Source organism: Manis javanica, chromosome 1 (assembly GCF_040802235.1).
Source record: "Manis javanica isolate MJ-LG chromosome 1, MJ_LKY, whole genome shotgun sequence".
NCBI lineage: Eukaryota > Metazoa > Chordata > Mammalia > Pholidota > Manidae > Manis > Manis javanica.
Window position 1 is genome coordinate 219,474,885 of NC_133156.1, and position 21,019 is coordinate 219,495,903.

Here is a 21,019-nt window from a genome sequence, read left to right on the forward strand (position 1 = left end):
ATACTGCCAGTGTTTGTATCACTTAAAGTCTCATGCTTTCTCTCATTTTTGAGATGTTTGTTTCAATAGCCTGTGAAGTGGATAAGAACTGTCACAGTCAACATATAAGAGAGCAAGAAGATAACAGAACAATCTTTCTGTCAGTCTACTAGCCCTCCGTCTGACTGTCCCTTTGTCTTTCTGACTGTCCTCTATTTGTGTACCGACTGTCCTCACTTCCTCCTTCTTCCTGTCTTCCCTTTATCCATCCCTAATTTTCTTTTTTACTTTTTTAAAGTGAATAAGTGTTTGATCTCTTACTATATGGAAAGCATTACTTTCTGTTCATTGATGAAGCTGATAGAACTCCTTTATACCAGCATGGAGCTCAATAGTCAAGTCAACTGGCCCCACCAAGTTGAGGATAGAAAACTTGTCAATGACAGAATGAGAGACTTGAAACACCAGTGTTGGACCTCACATCAAAAAGCAATAGCTCTCTGAAGTTCTACCAAACTAGAGAATGAATATGGATGGTGTAGGCATTCAATGAATGTTTGCTGAATTGGATGAAATAAACGTGATAAAAGAGACATTACAAATGCATTTTTAAGAACTTCATTCCACGTACTGAAAGATGTTTTGACATTTTATTTACATTCCTAGTTTCATCTCAGGCACCTGGCACATGTGATGAATAGAGTTCCTTGCAGTGCCATGTTGTGAATCACTGGTTGCAGTCAAAACCTGTGCTGTCCTCCAATAACTTGATTCTAATGGGGTGGGGGGAGACTTGCATTAAAGCAGGCATTGAAATGTGCTTGACATTCACAATACACACCTCATAAAGTCTCTTTTAATAATCACATAAGGCAGAATTTTCATCCGCATTGAATTTTTTTAACAGATGAGAAAATTGAGATGCAAATGTATTCATTAATCTGCTTCAGTCATGTACCTAATAAGTGGTAGGATGGAAAAGTAAATCTAGGTTTATCAAACTTTCCAAAATATGTAACCATATCCTATCTACCCTTTTTTGTGCACCCGTGAAATCACATGTCTCAGAAATGACCTTTTTGCTATTTTTAGCTTTGGGTTATCAATAGCAAATATCCTTCTATGTTCCCACTTAGTAACATTTCATTTTGAGTTTTATGAAACTTTAAGTATAAAGTTTCAAATTATTAAGAAAGGCAAATGACTTATGGTGTTCTTACCATGTTTTAGCTCTAAATCAGGACCAGTCTTTAATGAATTCAATCCCAATAGAAGATAAATGAGTCTCCCTTCAATAGTCCCCATTTGATCATTTCAATTTCTCATTTGATATCCTTTCCCCATGTTGAAAAGCCCTAAGATCTATATACTCAAAACATACCTTAAAATTTTCTTGGTCTTAAAAACCTGGGCAACCTCCACTAAATATGAGCAGGGATTGATCCATGAGCTGCATTATCACCACCCTGTAACTCTGGAGTGACGATGAAATAGTCTATGACTGCACCAGTTAAAGAATTTGCCCAGTGGGCTCATGAGCTAAATTATGCTGTCAGGACATCAACATGGAAACTTATTTTATGATAAAAAGTAATGACACGTAGAATTTGAGCATGATTTTTCTGCAAAAAGAACATGTAAATGTGTAATGTGTCATTTATTTTTCAGCAAAATCCATTTGATTGTTCTTTTTGTAGTGACACAGGCTCCAAGCTCCTTATGGGCCAGGGCCACAGTGTGAGACTCAGTTTTCTGTCTGCAGCTCCCAAGTCAGGTAGTATTTGATGAAAAATAAATAGGTGCAGTATAATATGAGCTCCTCGCTGACCTGAGGCACTTTACAAGCTATTGCTGAAGCTGCCCTGCTACCTTGCTGCTGCTGGAACTCCTTCCGTAACAGGACCTTTCCCCCTCCTGCGCTTGTTTCCTTGTCGCCTTAGCTCAGCTGCTCTCATCAGGGCCTTCCTGTTCCTTCTGGGTCTCATTCCAACTCCCGCTCAAACTATTTCGCATCCTCCATGCGGACATCCTGCGTTATTCTGGGGAACTAGCCCAGGATGTGTCTTAGGGGTAGATACTCAGGGAGGATTATGTAAAAGAAAACAGACAAGTTGGGAAGGGTGGTAGTGATAATGCCTCCCAGGACACTCTTCTCTTCTGGGCAAATCTTGCTCATGTCCAGCCACCTGCTTGTTTTGTTCTGGACTCCCTGGCTTGTTGATTCTTCTCCTAAAACAAGGCAAGAACTGAATGCAGTATTATCAATATGCTTTGCCCCCTGCAGAGCCCAGGGGAGTCACTGCTTCCTGTAGTTGGGAGGTTCTGCTGCTAGTGGTGTCACTTAAGATTGGAATTAATGTCTTTTTAGCTGCCATGCTACATACTAGTTATATAAGAGCTTAGGGCAATCATATATCCAGACCCCCCTTTTATTTTGTAAAATAAGCAACAACTGCAACACCCCAAAACACATTCTATAGCTGTATAGAAGATATTTTTACATTGAAAAAGTAATTCACATTTAACGGAGCATAATGAAAAAATACAAACACAAAGCTACCCATAATTACACCATGCAAAGATATCCGCTGCTAACATTTTAATATATCACCTTCTAATCTGTATTCTATGCATTTATCTCTAGTTATTTACTAGCTATGTGTTTTAATTAAATTAGGATCACACTGTTTGTATTGTTTTATAACCTTTTTTTATATAACATTACAAAAATATTTCTTAGTCAATAAATAAATTCCTACAACATCCTTTCACTGGATGATGTTCTATTTTAAGGATGCCCACAGTGTATTCAGCCTATCTATCATCTACTGTTACAGATCTAATTGCTTCTAATCTTTACCTGTTACCAAGGAACATCATTGGGACTAAGTTCTTGTGCACATTCTTAGTTGTTTCCTTGGGATGTTTCTAGAATTATATTAGCAAATCAATGGATAAATCATTTTAAGACTTGTGATACATAAACAATTGATACTCTGGAAACTGAATGAATATTATTACATATCATCTGAATTTGGCTTAGATAATTTCAAATCTTGACTTTGTTTTTTGTTGCATCAGTTATTAGTTGAATAAGCAGTTCTTCCATGACTTGTCATTGATTAAAAAAAAAATTCAGCAGGACAAGGTCACTCATTCTGCAAACATTTGCCGAAAGTTACAACTGCGTAAGGCACTCTGTTAGATACTAGGGTAAAGGGAGTAGAAATTGACCAGTAGTACATAGGCTTAATACTGGTCTTGTTTTAGTTACTTAATACAGGAAATAAGTCCAGACATTTTGTGCTGTTTGTTCTTTTTCTTAATTCACTAAACACATTACTTTGTCAAATTTTAAAATACACTGTCAAAATGGAAATAAGGGTGATTTGGTATGAGGATGACTGCCTGCCTCTTTTTTTTTCACCCTGGATTAAGAAAAGGCACATGTTTATTTTTGTAAATTAGAAAAATTCAGAAAAGTATAAAAAAGAAAACAAATGACTCATAACCAGACCATTCAAAGACAATTACTGTTAATTGGTATTTTTCCTTCCAGGCATTTTCTTTGTATAGTTTTTACATAGCTGAGATCATACTATATATATGCAATTTTCCAAGCATATAAGGTAAATATTTCCTCATGTTATGAAAAACTCATTGAAAACATTATCTCTAATGGCTCCATAACATTTAATCATGGAAATAAATATATAGAGTTTGATGGTTAATAGTGAAAATTCTGGAGGAAGATTGAATAGGTTCTAGTCCTGATGCTGCAGCAGGTTAGCTTGTGATCTTGGCCAAGTTATTGAATTTTTCTGTGGCTCAGATTCCTTACATGAAAAATGGGGATAATTATAATCTCTGTCTTTTAAGGTTTCTGTAAAGAATACATGAAGCAATTCAAATAAAGCTTGAACTAGAACCTGTCACATGTTGAGCAGGTAATAAAAATTCTTACTATAATTACTGTTACTACCATTATTTTAATCATTCCATCTCTTACAAGATATTTGTTTCCAATTGAGATAGCATTGACTATTATAAATTACTAAAGAGTGGGATTGTTCACAAACATTTTCATAACCTTAGAATAGAATCAACATCAGTGGTATGCACACTCTTAAGATTCTAAATATTGCCAAAATTGCTTACCTACACTTATCTACAGTATAATGAATGCAATGTTGTTATTCTCGGCTGGGGGATAGATAGCTATGTCCAAACCAGAATCACCTGTGGGACTTTTTCACCTTTCCTCTTGTCCTCATCCTCCCACCCCCAGATGACATGTGAGAATCAGACTGTCTAGGGCATTTGAACCTCTTATCTTCTTAAATTTTTCATATGCAAACTGAAGATAATATCTATTTCATAAGGTTGTGATAAATAAAATGAGGCATATACATAGCAAGCACTCATTATAGCCATTATTACATTATTATTAGAAGTAACAAATTTATAACTTATAGTCCTACCAGAATGTATAAAATAATCTCTCTGGTTGCCACTTAACAGTGTTAATAATAATTATTTTAAAAGTTATTTTAAGTTAAATTTAAATTAAACCATTCAGATTATTAAAAATTATTTTTAAATATTTCCTAATTCATTAAGTGAAAAGTAGTATTTCAGTGTCTTAATAGGCTTTCCTTTGATTACTGTTGGGGTTGAACTTTTGTCAGGTATTTATTAGCTGTTTGTATTTCTGCGTGTGGGTGTATGGTGGAGTGAGGGAGGGAGTGGGAAGGGAGGCAGAGAGAGAGAGAGAGATCAGGATCTATTTAATTTATAGGAGTTTTTCTTTTGTACTTCTGTTCCTCTTCTTGGTGGGGGGTGCTGGATTGCTCTTTTGATAGTGAAGATACTATCCTTAGTCTATCATGTCTTATTCCTAAGGAACTAGTTTTGTCTCCCTCTGATCAGTATGTTTTCTAAATGTTTCGAAGCCATATGGTTAATTACCTGTTCTAGAATTTTGCCAGAGAGCATTGTAAACTTATAAGTCTAAGGTCCCTGAACTCAGTTCTTTTTTTCCCATTAATGAGAACATTAGCCAATCTCCTGTCTCTGGTGTGACTTGAATTCTCCACGATTGCTCCAAGAGAGCTTCCAGAAGGTGATAGAGATTGTCTGCAGCATCTTTTGTCTGGGCTTTAATGTGGGTGAGGGGAGAATATAAAAATCACAGATTGCTCTGATATAGTCCAGGATCAGAAGGCAGATGACACTTGGGTCCAGCATTGATCCTGTGTCCTGTCCCCCTGCTTGTTTTCCAGGTCTCCCTGTTAACTGGGTTCCTAACTTGTTTTTCCATGCAGGGTACTCACATTGGTAACCTAATTTATGTTTTACTGGTTCCCAGATTGACAATGTGTCTGGCATTCTCCACCCTTTATAAGCCTCAGAACATCCTCTACGATTGGCCTCTCTGATATTGGCCATTGGTCTGCTGGGGTCTGCATGCTCAAGTTCCCATCGCCATATTTTCCTGGGACAGCCCTGTCAGCCCCTCCTGTCACTGTCTGCACACCCCTGAAAACTGCCCCACCCATGTGACTGTGTCTGGATTTTCTTTGCATGCTCCATGAAAATCTCATGTGCTTCCTTATAAGGACCATATGAATTCTTCTCTGATCTCTTAATGGCTGGGTCCAGATTTTGACCAGAATTTCCTTTATTTACTTTAATAATAGTGACTCCATGGTAGGCATTGTGCTAAGTGATTCATAAGCACTTTCTCATGGCATCTTCAAGGCAAGCATTTAAGGTCGGTTCTATTATTATTCCCACATCACAGGTGAGGAAAGTGAAGCTTAGAGAAGTTAAATAGCTTGCCTGAGATCATTCTGGTGGTAGCAGGTGTTGGAGCTGTGAGTTGATTCCAGTCAGCCTGATGACTAAGGCCATGATCTGAATCCCAAGATGATATGGCACCATCTGGGAATCCCCATCTGGCCTCCTCTTCCTAATCTAGTTTACAGCCTCTTTTATAAACTGGCATCTCCTACCACAGATCTCTATAAATAATGACAATGCAAAGCTGGGAGAGGTCCTGGCTACCATTTCATTCTGCTGGGAGACACCAGGTTTTCCCCTCTTTGATCCTGCTTGTACTTCCTGCATGACCTCCGGAGAGCCCTGCTGGGTCACTCTTTTGTGCTCCCCTTGCAGGGTGAAAGCCCTATCAGCCAAGTGTGCGACTTTCTCTTTGGTGTTTGCACTTTCCTGTTTGCTCTGTGAGAAGGTTTCCTTGTACACACATCCTAGCTTCCTTCTTGCCCTCCCTGGCAGGCTTCACATTCTTGAGCATCTCTCTGTTGACCTTATATCTACTTTGCTTAATTCCACTTTGCAGAGTCAGGACCTCAGTGTCTTTGGGGGGTCTCCCTAACAATCAGCGACCCACAAACATACCTTTGTCAAATCTTTTCACCTGAAGGGTGAGTTAATTAAACCTGTGTGGACATAATTGCAACTTATCTCCAGCAGGAAATCTGCAGATCTACAAATATAGTGAGGAAGCCACAGATAGAATTTCTATGGTTTGTGCTAACATTTCTTTCATGCCTTCTGCCTGTTTCAGAATCTGGAACTCCAGTGTACCCCCAGTGAATCCCAGTGTACCTGGAAAAGTAGCTTTTGTATCTGGTTGCGTTCCTTTAACTTTCATATTCTGACTACAGCAGCTTCTCAGCTGTGGCAGATTTAGTAGTCACAGTTTCTACTATTTGCAAGTGACTCCAAATTCTGCGATATGTAATGAATTGTCATTTTGCTGAGGTAAGAATTTGGAAGTCTTATACACTATTAGGCTGGGTGTGATCTCCAGTCACTTGGTGATTTGATGTTTTCTGCCTATTGTGGTAATGCATTTATGGAGGTCATGATATGCTGCGGCAGTATTCATGGATGCGGGCATTCCAGAACTCTCTGGATGCATCCTGCACACACATACACATGCACACACACAGTGTTTACCCTGTGTGCAAGGCCCAAGGCAGAGTGATGCCTCTCCTCCCCACCCACTGCTAATCTGTTGCTGAGTGTGAGCAATTAGTAGGAAATTGACTTCACTTTCCTATAACACCTTTCCAAGTCATTGACAGAACCTCCCTAAAAGTTATACATATACTTTATACACAATTATAAGCCATGTAAGTAGTGTTACCTAATTAGCTCATGTTTCACTCACCTGCTTCAAATATTTTTGGTGCTCAGTCCTGACTGCTCCTCCTTGGCTGGACTGATACAGGGCATACATATTATCCTGATGAGAACAGAGACTTTTGGTTTCCCTTTGGATGTTTGGAGATATTCAGGGAATTGAATAAATATTTTTATTTTCTATCTGGACATTTGATGTTGTATAGACACTGATGTAACTGAGTATAAACCACTCATATTGAATATAACCTTTTATTCAGCATGCTAGAAAGCTTAGTTTCTTCTATACCTGGTGCTAGCAGCCATCATGTCCTGGTGTTGCCCAGATTGCCAATGACAGCAAGACCTGGGAAGTCTTGGGGGGATAGAGTGTCACCTGCAGAAAAAGAGTTCATCATCTTGGAAGCCACTCCTGGAATCATTGCCGAAAGCAATTTCTCAGAGTCTGTGCTCAAACCTTAGAAGGCTCCTTCTGCCACTATGATTAAAGGGGCAAGGGAGGGAGCCAGGCCGTCTTGGTCGGCAAATACCATCAGTCACGATGAGCCACAAATCCTGATGAGACTTCTGATAAGTCTCTGTATGATGACAGATGAAGCTATGTACAGCAGTTAACGCAGTCATTTGTAATCATTACTTTTTGGCCATTCAATAACTATCCTGTGAAATTATTTTCTGAATTTCCCAGAGTAGAGAAAGGAGCTGAGTTTTACCTTTTCTTTAGTGAAGGCTCTCAGCAATTATGAATATTTGAAGGGAACTTTGTATGGCTCCATCAGGTCCAACTTCAAGGCCCTTCTTCACCTGGATTACCTGCTTTGTGTGGGTGATGACACAGTGTTAGACACACCTGCTCTTTTTCCTGGTTGCTCACAGAGTATGCCCCAGGATTCTTCTGGGGCAAACATCCCTATTCCTGTTTTGAGATATCCCCAGGGCAGGATGTAGGGTGATGGTGCTCTCTGTTGCTTTTAACAATGTGACTGTAACTCCTGACCCAGAACTTCCTCCCCCAGCATTGTGCCATGGTCATGCATGTGCTACAGTTGGCCAGCTGGCATGTAGAGATTCTGAACTATTGAGCCTCTCAGCACTCTGCAACCAGGAGTGGCCGAAACTCTTGGAACAGTTGCTTTGAACTGTAGGCCACTTCTTCTGTTTATTCCGGTGGACCATACAAAAATTGTCATTTCCTCTGTGTGCCAAGGTATGAAGAAAGGTTAGGAAGCACTGACTTAACCTCTTTGATTCTCATTTTCCTCCTTTGTAAGTTGAGATTTTTTTTGAATTATCTTACAAGACCATTGTGAGGACCAAAGGCTTGAATGCACATGAAGGGGCTTTAAGAGCTGCCATACCTTTGTTGGTGTGTCACTGGCCACAGAGAGATAGGACTCTCTCTCTAGTTTACCCTCATTAGCTGTCCCTTTGAGATTAGGATAGAATTCTACTTAAAAAAAAAACAATTCCCAAGTCATGAAATTAATGTACTGAATTGCTATTTAGGTTCAAGCACTAACAATACATTTTTTATAGTCGTTGGCTCGTATGACTTCTTTAAGGCATCTGCCAGAGTAGAAGTTCCTTGCGCTTCTTCCCAGTGGTGCTGAGGGCAGGTTAGCTGTGTGCCTGCCTCTCCTGGTCTAGCTGCATTTATGTCCCAACTGCTCCCAATTACACCCACACCAAGGGATGGCCTTCTGCTAAAGACTGGCCTTTGCTCCCTCTGAGCCTGTGTTTTCTTTAACTGCAGGCCTATACCCTGGGCAGAGAGCATCTCAGATTTCCATGGTTTTAGCATCTGTGCTTGAGGGTGTGACCTGACTGGTGTTGACCCCCCAGCCGGTTCCAGGAATGACTTCTCTTGCCCTGCAGAAAGAGATCTCACAGGTGGAGAGAAACTCTCTCCTGCCCTTCCCCCTCAGTAGGCCGTAAGCCAAATGCTATCTTCGTAAGTGTGTGAAAACCAAGTCACAAAGCAATATACCATAAAATGCTAACTCTGGCTTTCTGGATGCTGGAGGTATGGGTCATATTTATTTCCTTCTTCAGAACTTCCTGATTTTTTCAGATTTTCTATAGTGAAACTGAAAATGTATTTTAAATTATATTTCTAATAGATGCACTCAGGATGTGCTGCATGAAGGCAAATAACAGCTCCGACATTCCTTCACACTTGCTGGCTCCAAATTACTGCCTCTGCTTTCAGCGCCAGGCGATTTGGAGACGGTGGAAGCCAGGAGGAAGGGGGAAGAGACAGCAATGTGGGCCATTGAATTTCCTCTTTCCAGACATTTCTCTGGCAGCTAATTCCAGGGTGCTCGTCCGTGTGGTGGCAGCCTGACTTTCATGTTTTCCCCAGGGTGTTTTATGGTCTTCTTACAGGGTACTTTGAATAACTTTCTCTTGGTAACTTCCAAATAGTGAAAAGTATCAGATGACTTCTCTTTCTCCCTCCCCACTTTTTTTCTCTTCTTTGTTTCTGTTCATTCAGTCTCTTTACTGTCTCCTCCTTCATCTTCCTCTCTCTTCTTTTTCCCTGTCTTCCTGCTGCCCCTCACCTCATCTCTGTTCACTTAAAATTTAAAGCAAAATAAAACATGGTGGTGAGCTGCACAGGGGCAAGTGGAGGAGACAACCCCGGGGGGAAAAAGATCATGGTGGTGAGAAAGAAAGGCTTGGATCATGCTGGCCTGGGCCACGGTGAGGGTTTGTCATCAGGGGCTAGAGGGCGGCAAGAGCCGTCCCAGGGGCACTATCATCCTGTCACTTCTCCAGAAGGTAATTAAGTTTTCAGACCTGCAACAAATGATGCATCTTCATTTGACTTCACCCTGAAGGCCAGGGGATGAGTGCCTGAGAAACCAATGCTTTGGCTGAGGCCCTAAAGTAGATGGGTGGAGTTAACTAGCTAAAAAGAGTGGGATGGCAAGGGAGGCCAGAGAGGGCAGAGGTCATTTCAAGCCCAAGTCCATCTCAGTCCAGGATACCTGCTTCTTGTTTGCCACCAAGAAAGCTGAGGTGTTCCTGAGGACCCCTCCTGTGTGGACCAACCAGTGCTGCCACCATCCAACTCAGAACCTCTTGGAGAGGATGTGGATCACCCTGGAGAACAGGGACATTGAATTAAAAGCAGAAAAAATGATTAGATCACAGATACCTGCAGCATTCTCCTAACCGAGTATGAGACTTCCTTCAGGTCAACCAGGAAGGTGACTTAGAACTGCCACCTAAAATGGTCTCACCCCATTTGCAAGACTGCCCTGTTCTATCAGTCATGCTCCTACCGTTTCTCTGATGCTCAGTCTGTTGGTCAGTCTTCTACAGGGAGGGTGCCTAGAACCTAGACACCAGGACACAGCCCTTCCCTTTGGTGTGTGCCTGTGTGTTTGAGTTCTGAGGCTCTCATCCCATGAGGTTTTGTCCTCAGCATGTCCTCCATCAGACTGCTGGGCTTCTGAAAAATTTCATCCTAAGCATCCTTTCCCTGGACCAGCCAAGTCCCCATCTCAAGGGGCAGGTATCAGGCCTGGGGTTACCATGAAAACAGTGCTGGTTGAGTTTTAGGCCCTGGAGAGTGGCTGCTCTGACTGAAGGTGTGTTTCTTGGTGACCTTCCTGGCTGACCTTAAGGATGAAGTCAAGTCCCTCTTTGATACCTTCTCACACGGCTATGTATATCTCTCCTTCACAACATATATCAAAGTTGAGATGGTACAAGGGTTTGTGAGGTTGTTGGACAGCTGGCAGTTGCTCCACCACACTCTAAGCTCTTTAACCTGTAAGCTCTAAGGGGGTAATGTTTAATTCTGTTCACTAACGTGTCCTAACTGCCAAGGGCAGAGCTTGGCACATAGAAGATGCTCAGTAAATATTCATTGAATTAATTAATCTTACTTGCACCCTTTTTTGTTTGCTCCAGGACCTTGGGCAAGTTACTTAACCTCTCCGACTCCCAGAGACCTCACTGGAGTTGGGGATGATAATCTTCCATTCAGAAAACTGTGGCATGGGACAATGCTTGTAAAACACCCACTACAGGGCTTGCAAGTGAAAATAGGCACACACACGAAATATTGGTTTTTTCCTTAGTTTCTTTTTAGTCCCAGAGCATTGCACAACAGCAGTTTAAAGGTTTAGAGAGCAAAAATACATGTCCCCCTATTTCTTTCCCTTTCTCCTTTCTTTATTACTTTCTGCTGTGGTTGGGAGAGGCACAGAATGAAGGGTCAGAAGATCAGATTTTTTATTTTTCACTAATGAGATGACCTTGAGTAAAGCATTGGCTGTAACTGAGTTTCATCTTCCTGGTATATGTGATGGTAAGACATAGATAAATGGTCTTTACGGTTCTCCCCCACTCTTTCACCCTGGGTCTCTGCAGAGGGGTCAAGGGTAACACTGACCACTGTCACTCACAGCGGAAAGATGAATGGAAACAAAAAGGACTTGCAGCATCAGGACAGGGAGAAGCAAATCAGGCTATTGGCGTATTTATTTTAATACAAGCTGAGTTTATTTTAGCAATACAGGTGAAGAATGTTTTAAAATGTATCATCATGACAATGCCCCTTGGTAACAGCACAAAGATTTCTAGTATATCTTCCTTCAAAAGAGCCTGAGGGCTTTGTATACACTGTCTCATTAATTCTCAGAGCGTCCCTAAAGTTGGATGGAAAATCATGATGAGTTCTGTTTTATATGCAGAGAAACAAAGCTTCCAAATAAGTAGCTTATCCAAGGTCGTGCCGGAACATTACTGTTCCTAGGAACCCAGGTCTCCATCTAGCACACCAGCCTCTTAGAGCATCCTGTTTCCAGTCTCTGGGAAGGAGCAGAGCCATGGACAGGAGGTCTTTGTTCTGAGCAATGTGGTATTTGAAGTGTGGTTTCCTGGAGGATAGGCACTTTTTCCTGAAATGAGGGGGGTGACAAGTAGATAAAGAGAGAGTGAAAGGGCTAGAAGTTAGTAGAGCTCCTCTCCTACCCCCTTCCCAAATATCCTTTCCCTAGTCCAGCTGAAACCCCATGTAAAGGGCCGAGCATTAGACCTGATGGTGGTTGCCATGGAAACAGTGCTAACTGAGCTGGAGGACCTGGATTGCTGGCTGCCCGACTGGAAGTGTGTGTTTCTAGGTCACTTTCCTGGTTGACCTGAAGGGATTCTGTCATCCTCAGTTAGGAGAATGCTGCTGGCATCTGTGATCTGATCAGCTTCTTGCTGTATTTAATTCAATGTCTCTGTTCTCCAGGGCAATCAACATAATCACCAACAGGTCTGTGTTGGAGAGTGGCATTTTTGGTTGGTTCGTGTATCAGGGGTCTTCGATGGTATGTCCTATCCTGATACTAGCTATGTGACCTTGGGTAGGATAGTCGTCTCGTCTTTAAAAGGGGTTAACTCACAGGACAATTGTAAGGATTATAGAAGTGAACTGCTCCAAAAGAGATCAGTGAGTCAAAGACCGTGGGGACTGTGTAAGTAGTTGGGGACTGGGTAAGAAGTTAGTATCCACTCCTCTGTACTGTCACTTCCCAACTTGAAACATCACATCAAGAGAAAAGCCAGGTGTTTCTGGATAGTTTGTAGCTTCTTGTCCAACCCACCCAGAGACTGCTGGGCCCACGGGTGGGCAGTTGTCACCACAGGCACTCCCTCATTCCAAAAGAGAAAGGTCCTTTGGTTTTCCAGGCTGCTCAGGCTTTGTGTTGCATGCAGTACATTAATTATTTAGTGCCTGGTAAAGCTCTTTGAGATCATAAGATGAAAGGCCTGGTGGCAGTTCAAAGTCTTCCTTTTATTATTATTCTAGTCAACATATTTTGGGGGGGAGAAAATAGGCTGAGATCACAGTGGAGTAAATTTCATTAAGAGGAGAGTACAAGCAAGCCACAGAAATGCACCTGGAACAGATAGTCCCTTTGCCCTGCTAATGGAAGCACTCAGGCCTAGGGTATATGTTTGTGTGTCTGTGTGTGAAAAATCAGGCCACCTGGGGAGAGATACCCTCTCTGTTGCTCTCAAGGATTAGTATAGATGCCAGGTAGTCTTCTCTGTACCAAAAGCTGTGAGTCCACCCTGGCTAGATTGGTAGGACCAGTGACCAAACACACCTGGAACAGGGATTCCAGGACAAGAGGAGACATTGCAGGAATCACAGGCCAGTCAGAAGATCTTGCTTGGGACACTGAGGTCATTTCTAGACAGGCCAAAATGCAGAGGCTTAGAACACGAACCCCAGAGGGGCAGCATCAGATGTCACCCTGCCTTCATTATCTTGCTTTGGCCATGAATTATGAGTCACTGGCGGCCACATAGACGTGGTATCCCAACTGATCAGGCGATGCCTGGAGTCTATGCCTCTGACCTTGACCCTGGGAAGCCTGTTCTCCTTCCTACATGAGACCAAACAAGAGCCCCTATGAAAAGTTTTTCATGATTTTTTTCTTAATCTGTGATCTTGAGATCTGTGAGTGAAGTTAATATATTATTATACTTCACTGTCATGAACAACCAGGGTAGTTTGAACATTTGATAAATGACCTAAATATGACTGTCCTAAGTGGCAATAAGCTATCGGTGGTTAAGGAGGCAAGAGGGCTGAGTTCAAGTTTTGTTTTGGGCCACTCTGAATCCCAACTCAACTGCGTTGATGGGGCTGAAGCTTAGGGTAGATGGGGAACCTTGGAGAAGGAGGGATTTGGTTTGCATCTTTAAGAAAGGGTAGGATTTCGGAAAGCAGTGGGTGAGGAAGGATGCTCTAGGCAGGTAGCAGCTTGGGCAAAAGTTTGAAGACTGACATGTCATGGAGAACATAGAATGTGAAAAGATTCTGAGTGGAAAATTCTAAGTGGTGGCCCAAGTGTGAAGGCTCCAAATTTGCATGTTTGAGCCAGTTCTGCAGCAACCTCTTTGTGATTCCCTTTCTGGTGTATGTCTCGCGTCCCCTGCAGGCAGCCAACACTGCAAGGACGGGGACCAAGCTAATGATTTCCTTTGTATTGCCCTCAACATTCCTTAATACCATCTCTTGGGAAGGAATGCCTGCTTGTATTGACTGACAGCTGTAGTTCACCACTGAATCAACTCAGTAGTTAATACACGGATCCTTTTGGATTTGGGGAGAGGCAAGAAATAAGTCAAAACTACAACTTTCAATGGTACCAGTGAATATTATGGGAGATAATCATTTCTCCTTCAGGAAAAGAAAGAGCTCAGATTTGCCTGACAGGGTGGGAGTGGGGCTTGGAGAAAGGTGAGGTGAAGTGGGTGCCGTTTAGTTCCCTTCAAATTCCACCCCTGACACTAATAGTGCCTTTTTGAATTAGCCATCTGGAAGGAAATGTGAAAGCAAACCATGGAGAATGCTTCTGTGTGACCTGGAGGGGCCCTGAGTGAGCAGCTTGTTCAACCCCCTCATTTTCCAGGCCTGGAGAAGAGGTGGGGAGGTCTGTGTGTTCAGGACAAAAGACCCATCTGCCAAGTCTTCCTTTCTCTTCTCAGCAAGTCACATCTCCGCCTTTTCAGACTAAATGAACTGCCTGTCACAACTTCAGCATCACCGCTGACTCTAGTAGTCATGCAAATTGGCTAAGGAGGGTTCTCTGGTGGAACAGGTGTGGACTCAGCCCTGTGAATACTGGAACTGTTTCCCTCTGGCTGCCAGTCCCAGATGGGGAGGCCTGCCCTATGCATCCAGCCCTGCTGTGCCCACTTACCACCACTGTTGGACATCTGTATGACTATTTGGCCACATTAAGCTTTACTTTGTGTGACACAAAATCATTATCAAAGAATGCATTATTAAGTGTGTTTTCAAATAAGGGAGAAAAACTAGCAGGCTGTCACTGATTGTTTTATTGTTGGAAGGAAAATAAATAAGTAAAATGTGTATGAGACAAGGCAGGAACAGTTCCAAGGAGTGTTTAGAATAGAAGCATTTCTACATTTTATTGATGTAGGTTTGTAAAACATTCTTGCTAGTGAACCCAGGGCATTCATGTAAATAACCATCACGCACACATTGCTCTTTATAATTTATACTGAGGCAAGTATAATACATTCACTAGGTTACGTACATTGGCTTAGGAATAAATAGACACACGGTGAGACATGTGAAACAAAGACTGGAAATAGAGACATTGCCAGTGGGTTGATACTGGGATAGTAGAGATCATGGATAATTGGCAAAGTTACTAATTAACTAGTGAATAATAGAGAAACAGCTCTTTGGGAGCACTTTTGATTTCTGGACATTTTATCTGAGATGCCCGGATATAGGAAAGGAGCCAAGACTTCCATTCATTTTGCATTCTGAGGCAGAGATAGAAGCATAAAACTTGAAGAATGGCATGACTGATATTTAAAGAGTAGCTCATGCACTTATCTCATCCAGCTCTTACAAAGCCCTGAGAGTTGGGAGGGCATACATTATTTTTGTTCTTATCATCATTTTTGGAACATTGAGGTTCCTCAGAGTATGTGATTAGCCTAAAGTTCAACAGCGAACAAGTGCCAGAGCTAATAATTTTCTCAAGGGCTCTGGTTTCATTCATTTGACAAATATTTATTGAGTGCCTACTATATGCCAGGCATGGGGACATAGCAGTGACTAGTGCAGGAGATACACAACAGACAAATAACTATAAAAAATAGGAAATGCAGGGTGAGGGGATAGAGAGTACTTTACAGGGAGTGCTATTTCTGATGGGACGGTGAGGAAGTTCTTTCTGAGGAGGTGACATTTTGGGCAGAGGCCTGGATGGAGGCAGGCAAGGACCATGTGCTTCTCGGGGAGAGGAGCTTGCAGGCTGAGAGCACCAGCAGTGCAAACACACTGAGGTGGGACTGTGCTTGGCAAGTTTGAGAATTAGCGAGCAGACTGTGGGGCTGGACTTCATGAGCAAGGGAAACATGTCTGGAAATGAGGTCAGGGAGAGGAGCAGGGGCCAGATCATAGGACTTCAAGGGCTAGGCCATGGCAAGACATGTGACAGCTACTTCAGGGCTGGCAAGTCAGTCTAACTGTCGTGTGGAAGGCATCTGAAAGTGTACAGTAGTGGAAGCAGGAAGACCACCTGGGAACTTACAGCCATGGTCAGGAGGAGAGGTAACAAGGGAGGGAAGAAAAGAGGCGGAATTCAGGTAGAACTGTCAATATGTGTTTATTCGATGTGGGTTTGGGGAAAAGAAAGTCCAGGATTCCTCCTTGGTTTTGGCCCAAGCACCCAGGAGAGTTTTGTGATCACTCTCTGAAATGGGGAACCCCCGGGATTTAGGTGGAGGGACATTAAATGTTCATTTTGCATGTGTTAACTGTAAGATACTCATCAGGCAATAGATTGGAAATTTCAAACTGGCAGTTGGATACATATTCTGCTGTTCAGTTGTGCCTAGAGATACAAATGTAGTAATATTAGTATATAAATAGTACTTAAAGCTATGAAAATGGATGAGATCACCTGGGGAATGAGTTTAGATGGAGAAAAGACCCAAGCTCTCCAACTTTAAACAACTGTCAAATGATAAAACAAAGACCCCACACCCCAGACTTAAAAAACAGCTGAGCTTATTTACATGTCAGGCAAAGCGAAATTCACTGAGTCATTCTCTGAGGAAGGAAAGTCAGAGTTTATAGAGCCTGAGGATACAGTGGCATACAGTGGCATGCTAATTCCGAATTGAAAACCAGCGCTCTGGGTAGGAGAGAATGAGTTCATAAGTCTGAATGTGTTTGGTTAAAATAAATCCCTTGTTCATTGGTCAGGAGTCTTTAGTGAGTTCCAGGAAGGGTCTGGTATCCTGGGGTCACTTGAAATTCATGGCCATTGATCATTGTCAGCTGGTTAAAACCGCTGTGATGAAATACAATATTCAGCCATGAAATCTCCTAGGCAATTGCTGCTGGAAAGTGGAGAATGTTCCTTTTGTACAGCCTGGAAAATGGGGCGACTCTGCCAAAGAAGAGTAAAGAGGACCTGCCACTGAAGTCAGAGGCCAGGACTGTGGCAACTAAGGTCCACTGGCCCCCAAGATGTGAGGAATTCAAGATACAGGAAGGGGCTGGTGGGGTCACATGCCACCGGGAGGTCTGGTATGATAAGGATCTCGACTGTTCATTGTATCTGCAACTTGGATCACCATTGACCTTGACCTGAATAGTGGAGACAATCTTAATTGTACTGAGTTTAAGAACAAATGGGAAGGAGAAAGTGGAGGCAGGAGCATAGACAAATCTTTTAAGAGATTTAGCTGTAGGAGAGCAGAGTTATGGGACAATGGCTGAAGAAGAGTGTGGGGGTCATGGAAACTTTTTCTTTTATTTTTAAAGATGGTACCTGTTTTCTGAAGATGAGGTTGACTTGGTGGAGAGGCAGTTGTTGATAAAGGAGGATGAGAGGCTATTGCAACAGCAGGTTCCTTGAGAAAGGATGGAATAGCCCCTAAGTGGAGAGGCAGCTGCTACTTATAAGTATAGACAGCGTATCTGTCATAACAGGAGGGAGGGTAGCATATACAGGTACTGAGACCTCTTAGTAGATTTGCTTCTCTTTTCTCAATGAAATCAGAAACAAGGTCACTAGCTGAAAATGTGGAGTAATGGAGGGAATTGGAAAATTGGGAGAGAAAGTTGGAAATAGTGGTGCTAGAGAGAAGGAGGATGAGTTGAGCCTCTCAGGGAACGCAGTAGGATTCCTGGGCAGTGCTGGGGGTCCTCTTGAGGTCCATGGTCATGAACTGAAAGTGAGACTTCCAGCAGCACGGTGTATTCCTCCTCCTGTTGTGCTCCCCTCTTCCTCCACCACGACATTTGGCTGCTCAGGACAGTTATGAAGGAGGAAAGGCGAAGGAGCTGTGGTCATTTGCAAGAGAATTACTGCAGGGGTGAGCCTGGAACCTAAGCTGAGGACCCCAGGGGATGCACTGTAGAAAAGTAGTGCAAGGGATTGGGGATTTCACTCTTCCTGGACACCTGTGGTGCCTAAAAAGGGCTCAGGATAGCATAAAAAAAAAAAAACTAAAACAATCTTACTGTAGCCAATCAAGAATGTCCTCAATCCAGAGTGTGTCGCTTTACTTTCTCACCTCGGCCGTCTTGGCCATCACCGGGTGGGCCTTCCCTGGGCCCCCGGAAGCTCCAGCTCCTACTTTCCCCTCTCTCTTCCTTCCCACCAACTTCTCCAGGGTCCGAGACACCCCCTTTCTGAGCCAATGAATCTTAATCCACACTTTGACCCCACGTATCTGTGCTGGTCAGGCCCATAACCTCCTGATCTTCACATTTTCAAAAGGAAGCACCAAAAATGCCAAGCTTTTCTTTGCTTAAATAGCTTGCTTCTCATGACATCACTTTCCTCTGTGCTAGAAACCCCACTTCCCACCAGGGTGGGGATGTGAAGGACAGAGAGCCTTTTCCTTCCCTACATTTGTTAAATCCAGAAGTACTTTCTTCTTTATATTCTAAATTTATACATATCCTATGAATTTTGACCAGAATCCACTTCTGCTCAGTGCTTCTGATTTTGGCCAACAACTTCATCCATGTGGGCTGCTTTCCTCTTGGCCTGTACCTTCTCGGGTGAGGAAGCCCGTCCTTCCAGTTTACCCCTCCATGGGCACCCCAGCCTCTTCCAGCACATCCCTCCACCCTCCTCCCCGGGCACCACATGAGCCCAGACTGCTGGCAGAAATTCCAGGAGTTCCCGTAAGGGCAACATAAAAATGTCTACTTTTTCTCCAGTACATCGTTGAAGATGCCCAACAACTTATTGGCATTTTTTGAATATAAAATGCTTTAAGTTTATGTCTTCAGGGATGGCCCACAGTGATGTCCAAGGCTCCTTGCCAGGCCATGACTCAGCCCCTGGAGCCCTTCCTTTCGAATGATTTCAGGTTATTTTTATCCCTGAATATATAACCTGGCCCTCATCCGTATGAAAAGTCATCTGCCATTCTGTGCCTACTCCTAGATTCATAAGTGCTTCCTGAAGTCTAGCCCCAGCCGTTTGGCACTTCACATCCTGGAAGAAGTTAATACCATTCCCAAACTATATGGCTAAGAAAAAATACCTCCTTGGAAACAGGGAAATATTGCTTAGGCTTGATCTTCTTATTGCTTCAAAATTACCTAAAATTTGAGCTATGCTGATGACTTAGACATAAAAATGCCTGTTTTTATTTGCATGGGGGCCATTACAGGACACTCACATGGAAGGCCTTGTTGGTTGTCAGTCTTCTCAGGCCCCTCAGACCCCTCACATTGTTTCCAAGGTTGTTATAAGAAGCAAATGTAATCACATGTTTAAAACACTTAACATAATGCCTGGCCCATATGTTCTCAATTCATATCATTAAATTTTTTTAAGCCTCACCTTTTCAGCCCCATCACCCATCTATAAAACAGAGTTGATATGAGGGTGACGCAAGAAGGCTTCTTTCCGAAACTTACTGGCCTAGCTACTGACTCCTCTCAGTGCATTTCCTGAGCCATTTTATAGACATACTATCCAAAAGGTGTATCTGGGCACCAACCAATTCAATTCTGATCTCTTTAGATCAGGTGTGGGAGCAGAGTCAGGAGCCAGCACTTTCAACTCAAACCGTCAGAAGGCTGAGATAGGGATGTTTCTTTTCTTTTAGGAAGGAGACTATAGAATGCCCGTCCATTCTAGCTGCAGGGGCACGTGGGTCAGCTTTCCCCAAGTGCAGCACCTTGGATAAAAGCATGGAAGGGTCTGGAAACAAAAGGCTGCCATGGTCTCCCAGGACAGTTATTTCCTTACAGCATATGAAGAAAGGTTGATACAACAAGGGGGTGGAGTCAGGAGAGGAGAGCCTGGAGGAGCTGCAGCTGGAGGTGATGTCACAGAAACTACAGAGCAGATAGGCTGGAAAAATGCTTCTGCTGCTTCCTTTTCTTCTTTATCTTCTTCCTCGTCTTTCTCTTCACCAAGTCACTCCAGGTGGTTTAAGGCTGACTGAGTAGCAGACCTGCACACTAATGGGAGAGCATGACCTTTTGATGCCAGGTATAACAGGGCGATTTCTGCTTCCATCATTTGATCCTCCGAGCCTCAGGTGCTGCATCTATAAAATGGGATGATCTTGCTTACCGAGAGAAGCACTGCGGATACCATGGGAGATTATGTGTTTTAAGAGCCCTCATGGGGCCTGGCTCATGAAAGCCACAGAAGAAATCCTAGTTCCCTTCCTTCCTTCCTCCCCACACTCAATCTTGCTACTTAACCATCTACTAAACAGAACTGATTCTCAAACCCTTCCTTCTTTAACACAAAAAGATTTGCAGAGCCATAGAACATTAGCAAATAGTGACTGAGTTGGGGATTTTCTGGGAAGAACTGTGTAAACTCGCACAACAGTGCTCATTTGATTTGTAGATGTATTATAATGACTTCTCACCACACAGGCCCCACCTGAGGTTCTGTTAAGCAAAGGACTAATGCTGCTTTCGCTCCTTTTCTCTCAGCTCTTCTTTCTTTCATGCAAATCAGAAACATTAATCCTTTGTGACTCCCTGGGCCCTTGGCTATGGGAAGACCTATCACCTAGCTTTTTTTTTGAAAATAACATAATTGTCAAAAAGTCATAACTTCCGAGTGCAACTTCAGCCCTCTCATTGGTAAGGCGATAAGCCCAGCATACATTCAGATGAGGCTGTAAGTCTGAATGTAAAGTAGAGTGGAGGCATTATTGGGATGAGATGAATTGAAATTCTCTATAAAGTTGCACAAATTGTTATAGGCAGAATAGACTATGGCAGAGCTATTAGACCAACCTGTTAAGTAGCCTGGCTTCTAGTTTGTCTCCTGGAGATCTTTGGAATGGCCTTGGCCACAGGTTTCAGGCTTCT

At 42.8% G+C, this 21,019-nt stretch overlaps 1 protein-coding gene across 1 annotated transcript in view; it reads left to right on the forward strand.

The window, feature by feature from the left end:
* The window catches only part of ALK (ALK receptor tyrosine kinase), a 650,534-nt gene that overhangs the window by 181,448 nt on the left and 448,067 nt on the right, over positions 1–21,019 (forward strand). The window lies entirely within an intron of this gene.